This window comes from Mustela erminea, chromosome X, assembly GCF_009829155.1.
Source record: "Mustela erminea isolate mMusErm1 chromosome X, mMusErm1.Pri, whole genome shotgun sequence".
NCBI lineage: Eukaryota > Metazoa > Chordata > Mammalia > Carnivora > Mustelidae > Mustela > Mustela erminea.
The window spans coordinates 34,159,277-34,166,257 of record NC_045635.1 but is presented as its reverse complement, the minus strand read 5'-3'; the positions used below and the strand labels follow the sequence as shown (position 1 = coordinate 34,166,257).

At 39.3% G+C, this 6,981-nt stretch overlaps 1 long non-coding RNA gene across 1 annotated transcript; it reads left to right on the top strand.

The window, feature by feature from the left end:
• The first annotated feature begins 1,277 nt into the window (after positions 1-1,277).
• Positions 1,278-5,992, top strand: LOC116582535. The gene is made up of 3 exons (XR_004282452.1): positions 1,278-1,338; positions 5,445-5,555; positions 5,908-5,992. It is a non-coding gene; the product is annotated as an uncharacterized LOC116582535 (long non-coding RNA).
• The last annotated feature ends 989 nt before the right edge of the window (positions 5,993-6,981 follow it).

The window sequence follows — 6,981 nt, the reverse complement described above, 5'->3', positions numbered from 1 at the left end:
ACATCGTATCCTCGAGTGACATAAGCTCTTAGTCCAAAGTACAGAGTAGAACATACAGTGGAATCATGTGGTGGGAAGAACAGAAGCTTTGGGATAAGCGACAGCTAGAGTCAAATGCTGACATAGCATTCCCCAGCTGGGTGGCCTTGGACAGGTTAATGGGCATCACCTAATCTGTGTGTCTCTGCACGTATTTTACGTACAATTACAGGTCCCTATTCTTCTTGCTATGCGCTCAACTTGGCCCAATAGTATAGGGCTACGATTCTCTACATTGTGTATCCATTGATACTCCAAGCTTTGCATTGATGTTCTAAACTTGGGTAAGTGCCCTCAACGTTGCTAGAGTTAATGGAACAGACTTAAAGAATACATCTTTTTTTTTTTTTAAAGATTTTTTCTTTATTTATCTGACAGAGTTCACAAGTAGGCAGAGAGGCAGGCAGAGAGGCAGGCAGAGAGAGAGGAGGAAGCAGGCTCCCTGCAGAGCAGAGAGCCCGATGTGGGGCTCGATCCCAGGACCCTGGGATCATGACCTGAGCCGAAGGCAGAGGCTTAACCCACTGAGCCACCCAGGTGCCCCAAGAAGACATCTTTAGCTTCCTGTCACATAGACAAGATCTTTCCATTTCAAGCCCCCGCCATGTACGATTAGGATATTGTTTGGAAATTATAACATCTGAAACTTAAGAAAAGACAGGCCCAATCCTTAAACTTGTCAGACATACAAGGCTGTAATAATAGGCTTGAGAACTATAGTTTTTGTGCTGGAACTTGATGAAGAAAGAAAGAAAAACAAAGACATGTTTCTACCATTCAGTGGAGCTTCACAGGCTATGGTTAGAGAAAGAGGTCAGACTCCATTCATTATTTGTTTGCCACCATTCTGCCAGCCCAGGTTCTCTTCTGCTGCCAGGTTCACAGGACTAAGGTCAGGGGAGTTATTAATAAAGCAATGAATCTATATTTCAGCTGTTTGCTTGTTAGCATACAAAGCTTGTGAGAATGTTTAAATATGTGGACAAGGCAGAAAAAGAAAGATCTTTTTAAAAACTCTTATTCTGTCTGATACCCTACATTTCATCCTTGCCACCAAAACCTCAAGTTTTGAGCTCTCCAACTGAGAGCTCACAAATTTTGTTCAGAGATGTGGGGAACAGACACTGTCAATTACACATTGCCCTTCTGATGGACAGCTCAATAACACAATGAAAAATAGCAACACATGGATGGTGAAATCAGAGGAGATGGAATCTCCAGCAAACAGGACGAATGACCTTTCTTTTTTTTTTAGGAAACCTTCACTCTCCATTTGCTCCCCAAAGATACACTCATCTGGTAAGTTCATACTCGTGCGAGGAAACACTTAGTAAGTCAAATGATAGATGATGTAAGGCGATATAATGATTTCTATATCATCATTTTGGCCTGGTAGTGAGGTATTATTTGACAGGTTTGAGACATTTTTATAATTCAGTATGTAGTCAGTTTCTGTATGCACTCCTAGGTGTTGTTGAGTAAAGTAGTTCTTCACAGGTTGTTGGACTCAGTTCTACACATTCTATTAGATCCAGCTTGTGAATCATGTTGTTTAACTCCTTTATGCACTTACTAAGTCTTCTTATCTATGTCTTTCTGAAAGAGATGTGTTTAAATTCCCACTGATTGTGTAGTCTTAAATTTGTCTATGCACTCTTACTGACTTTTTGCCTTATATATTTTAGATCTATTTTTTGGATGCATAGTAGTTTATGACTATTTTATAGTCCTGGTCTATTATTTTACTACATAATGACCTACTTAATCTCAATGCCTTTTTGCCTTGAAGATTATTTCATTTGACATAAATATTGCTATGTCTGACTTCCTTTTTGTTATTCTTTGGTCGGTATTTCTTGTTCATCCCTCTATTTTCAGTCCCTTTCTGTCATCAGATTTAAGGAGTTTTTCTGGATTGAAAAAATCCAAGGCAAGAAACTATTTTTAGGACGTTTGAGTTGAGTTCGTACATATTCTTGTGGTTATTAATGTATTTTATTTATTTCTAATAGCTGATTTTGCATTTCCCTTGCACATGACTTGTCTTGGTTTCCTGGGGTTTTTTGTTTTTGTTTTTGTTTTTTTAAATTGATCTCTTAAAAACGGCTTCCTCAACAAAATTAAAAAAAAAAAGAAAATAAAAATTGCTTCCTCTTTTCTTATCTTCTGGTTTGGAAGTTATTATTCCATTTCTATTCTTTTGCAGGTCACCCTTAAATGCTTAACATGCACATTTGACCTAAAAAGTTAGTATCTCTACCCTCTTCCTGAACAATGTAAGACCTCCAAACACAAACTCTAAGCATAATCCCCCCATCTGCCATGTTTTTGTTTTCTAGTATTTAGTGGCCCTTTGTTTCTAATTTTCTATCCCATATTATCATTGTTATCAGTTTTATAGCTGACATTTATTTAGATTTGAATGCATGTTGAACAATGACCACTCACATTGTCTCTTATATCCTACTTCTTCCTCCTCAGTTCTCTCCTTATTAAAGTATCTTCTCTAGAGGCTTTTCAACAAAGGTCCATAAGTGGTCAATTTTCTCCTTATTCTTCTAAAAATATCTCTGTTTTGACTTGATCTGGAATACAAATCTAGCTGAGAATAGAATGAGGTCCACAGTTGAAAATGGTGTTCGATTGTCTTCTGACATTCTTACTGATGAACAGTCTGTTTTCAGTCTAATTTTTTGTTCTTTGGTCTTTTTTCCGTGAATACAACTTCCTCCTTGTTTTTAGTATTTTGCAGTTTCGCTGTGATGATCTCTACCCCATCCTCTCTAATCTCATCTTCTGGAACTCTTGAATTTATTTATTTATTTAATTGTTTATTTATTTTCTTTCTTTTTTATTTTTTTTAAAGATTTACTTACCCATTTTAGAGAACGAGCAAGAGTGAGTGGGCGAAGGAGCAGAGAGAGACAGAATCTCAAGCAGACTCCCCTGGAGCATGGGGCTTGATGGGGGTGCCCAATCCCACGACCCTGAGATCATGACCTGAGTTGAACACAAAAGTGGAATGTTCAACCAGCTGAACCACCCAGGCGCCCCTGGAATTCTTTTTTTTTTTTTTTTTTTAAGATTTTATTTATTTATTTGAAAGAGATCGCAAGTAGGCAGAGAGACAGGGAGAGGGAGAGAGAGGGAAGCAGGCTCCCTGCTGAGCAGAGAGCCCGATGCGGGACTCGATCCCAGGACCCTGGGATCATGACCTGAGCTGAAGGCAGAGGCCTTAACCCACTGAGCCACCCAGGTACCCCTGCCCCTGGAATTGTCATTTGATATATGTTGGACTTTCTCATTCTTGCCTCCATGTTTCTTAATCTCTCTGTCCTGTGTTCCACCTCTTCATTTTTCTTTGCTGAATTGTGAATCATTTTCCCAGATTTGTTTCTAGCTAGGGATAACATAGCCCCTGAATTTTTAATTTTAATGATTCTGTTTTTCATTTTCTTTTTAAAAAATACTTCTCCTTTATCATAGTGTCTTTTTCATTCATTATGATTTTGACTCCTCCCTTTACCATTTTCAAGGGTCTTGTTTGAAGTCTCATTTTATTCATAAAGCTTACAACTTAAAACAACACCTTCCTCCCTCAGTAAGGAACTTCATTTATTAGTTTGTTGTGTATCCGCACCATGTTTCTTCATACAAATGTGAGGATTTTGAATATCTATTCAGATTTTCTCCCTTTCTTACTATAAGGTAACATCTTATACTGTATAGACAGTGTCCTGTTTTACTTTTAGTACTGAGAAACATGACCTTGTTCTTGTTTGTGATGGCAGCGCCTTCCCTTGTGTGAGCACACCATGGTTCGTTTAATCAGTACCCTGCACCTGGGTTGTCCAGCCTTTTTACTCTTACCCATAATACTGTAGTGGGTAACTTGTCATTTTGCATGTGCTCAGGCCTGTCTCTGGGATCGAGGCACAGAGTGGGATCACTGGGCCAAAGGGTAACTACATTTGTAATTTTGATCAATGTAACCTAATTGTTCTGCATGAAGTTAGAACATTTTGTGCCCCACCAACAATGTATGAAACTGCCTGATTCTCTACAATCTCACTAACTGTGTATGTCAAACTTTTTAGGTATTTTTTAACACAACTCACACATAATCTCTTTCAGAGTATGTCATTCTTTACAGTTCTCATTATCCCCCTGCATGTTGTCTGTGGACTTCTCCCTCATCAAGCATCATTTCTTCTCACATTCAGGATTTGTATTAGGGAGCATCTCTTCACCAGAGATTTTCTCCCCTCTTTTTCTGATTATCTATTGCCGCAAACAAATTACTCCCAAAGCATCATGGCTTAAAGTGACTATTTTATGTTGTTCACGATTCTGCGGGTCAGAAATTCTAGAAGGGCCTGACTGGGAAGTTCTTGCTTGACTTGTTTCGTGTTGTTGCAATTAGATGCCCCCTGGGCCTAGAGTCATCTGAAGGCTTTACTAAGCTAGACATCCAAGATGGCTGACACACGGGGCTGGCATTTGGTTCTGGCTGTCAGCCAACAGCTCCACTGACATGTAGGTGGGAACACCTACATGCGAACTCTCCGGCATGGCAGGCTCAACATGGTGATTCTTTTTTCCGTGGAGGTTTACGGCTCCAGCATGAATGTTTCAGCAAACAAGCTGGTCATTTCAAGGCCTTGTAAAATCTAGCCTCAGAAGTCATGTAGCATCCCTTGAGCCGTAGTCTGTTGATCAAAGTAGTCACAAGCCTTTCCTGGATGAAGTGAAGAAGCATAGATCCTACCCCTCAGTGGAATATCAAGGATATTTTTTAAACCATCATGTTTTTGAAGTCCTATGTGTCCTGGATTGTAGAAGGATCTCTACAGGATGTGTTTCCATTTCCCTCAGTGAGGTGGCTCAGAGATTTTATTGGTCTAAAACTGGTTTTTATATTGATTTCTCAGCTTAGGGATTCTCATACCATACGGGAACTGAAAATTCATGCTCTACAACCACTTGAGGCACAAACCAGTGGCTTAATTTTCTGACAAGAAACTTTTTTTTTAGTGCACCTAGAGTTGTGGGCAGACACATTATTCATGTTAAATCCTTGGGCCAATCAGGAGAGTTTTTCTAGTCTACCTTCACTGAGGGGACAGCTCTTTTTGGAACTCTGGCCTCATGAAATGAAATAAATTCTGACTTGTCTTGCATGGACACAAAGCCACATCTTTTATGGCCATTAAATCCCAATGCTTGACCATAGTGCCCTATATCTGGGTCTGATGCTGCACCTTATCCCCACCCCAACCCCATGGGACCTTGCTTTTGATTTCCTCTTAGTTTTACACTTGTTTGCTTTCCTTTATACTGAATGAAGCTATATACTTAAAAGTTATTGTTGATCCAGTCTATCCAGCATCTCTATGTGTTTGTAGTGGAAGGATCATCTACAATAGCTCAGTCCAAGATCGTCCCAGAAGTCTTCAGTTCTCAAACAACTTTTGAGGGTCAAAGAAAAAAGAATCACTGAATGACTACCTTTGAAGGTACGTTTAAGCGACCATTATTAATGGGCAAGAATAAATGTTTTCCCTTCACTGGCATGCTTTCCTGTAAGGACATCCCTTTCACCTTTTCTGAACTAGATCTGTGGGCAGCTGCCATTTTACCAACCTCCAATGGCAGCTGAAGTATGTGTAGTCACTGCTTTTTTGCCATCCCATACAGCTATTCTTCTTGTCGTAGATTTGGCAGGATAATCAATAGGACCCAAATGGCAATCAATTTCATGTGATTGCACTTGGTTTCCCATTGATTTCAATGCTGACTCTATGGCAGAATAATGAGGGAAAGCTGATGCCAATCATTGCCTGTGAATGCCACTGCACATCTTTCTAGGTGACTGAACAGCATCAAAGAGATGGGGGAGAGAGATGTGCTGGCAGAAAGACAGAGAGAGGACAGAGCAAGCTTCAATGATGGAGATGAAGAAAACGATGTTGATAGAGATGTGAAAAGGAAATCTTGAATTATGACAGTCCTCTGATCCAGAACACCACTGAAAAACCTGGGATTCATACCGGAGAGGATAAAATCAGCCTCAGGGTCATTGAGCTGGAAGAAGATTCCAAGGTATGTTTCCCTAACAATAATGATGTCTAACAGCTTCATCTTAGTGTATATATCTTGGTTGTAAGTTCACACTTGGAAATGATTAGTCTGTCTAATCATGGCTTGATCATCAGATGTCATTTTCTCAAAGCCAAGAACCACATTTTTATTTACCCACAAAATACTCAACCATCCTCCACCATATGGATCCTCAATGAATAATGGATGGAAATCTAGATTGTACCTCTTATGGATATCTTCTTCTAATCTGTGGACCTAATAATGTATTGTTAGTATTCTCCAGACTTCTCTCGGTGTTGACATCCTAGTTTGACATACAACAGAACCATCGCACCAAGCGAATGATCTCAGCACATGCTAATATGAAGGCAAGGTTAACAATGCAGTAGAACATATTTGACTTTGATTTCTTCTAAGGCATAAGCTCTACCTTACTCTTGGGTTATTTATCTCTGCCTTCAGCAAAAGTTTTCTGCAGAGCATATTTTTAAATTTTATTTCTATTTTTTTGAGAAGGACGTATAGTCACATTAGGCAAAAGTTAGAGTAAGATGGAAAGACATATATTAAAGCATATCCCTCTTAACCTCTGTCTCCATCCAGTTCCATCTGGCCTGTACTGCTTTGGTAATCAGTCATCATAGTTTATTGGGTCCTTCCTTACACAAATACAAGAAAATATGAATATTTTCATATTTCCCATTTCTTATGCAAAAGGAGACATAGCACAGATGATATTCTGTCCCCCCCTTTTTCACTGAGTATACCCTAGAGCTTTCCTTTCCATATTGGTACCTAGAGAAGAATACCTCCATTCTACTGTAGCAATCGCGTAGTATC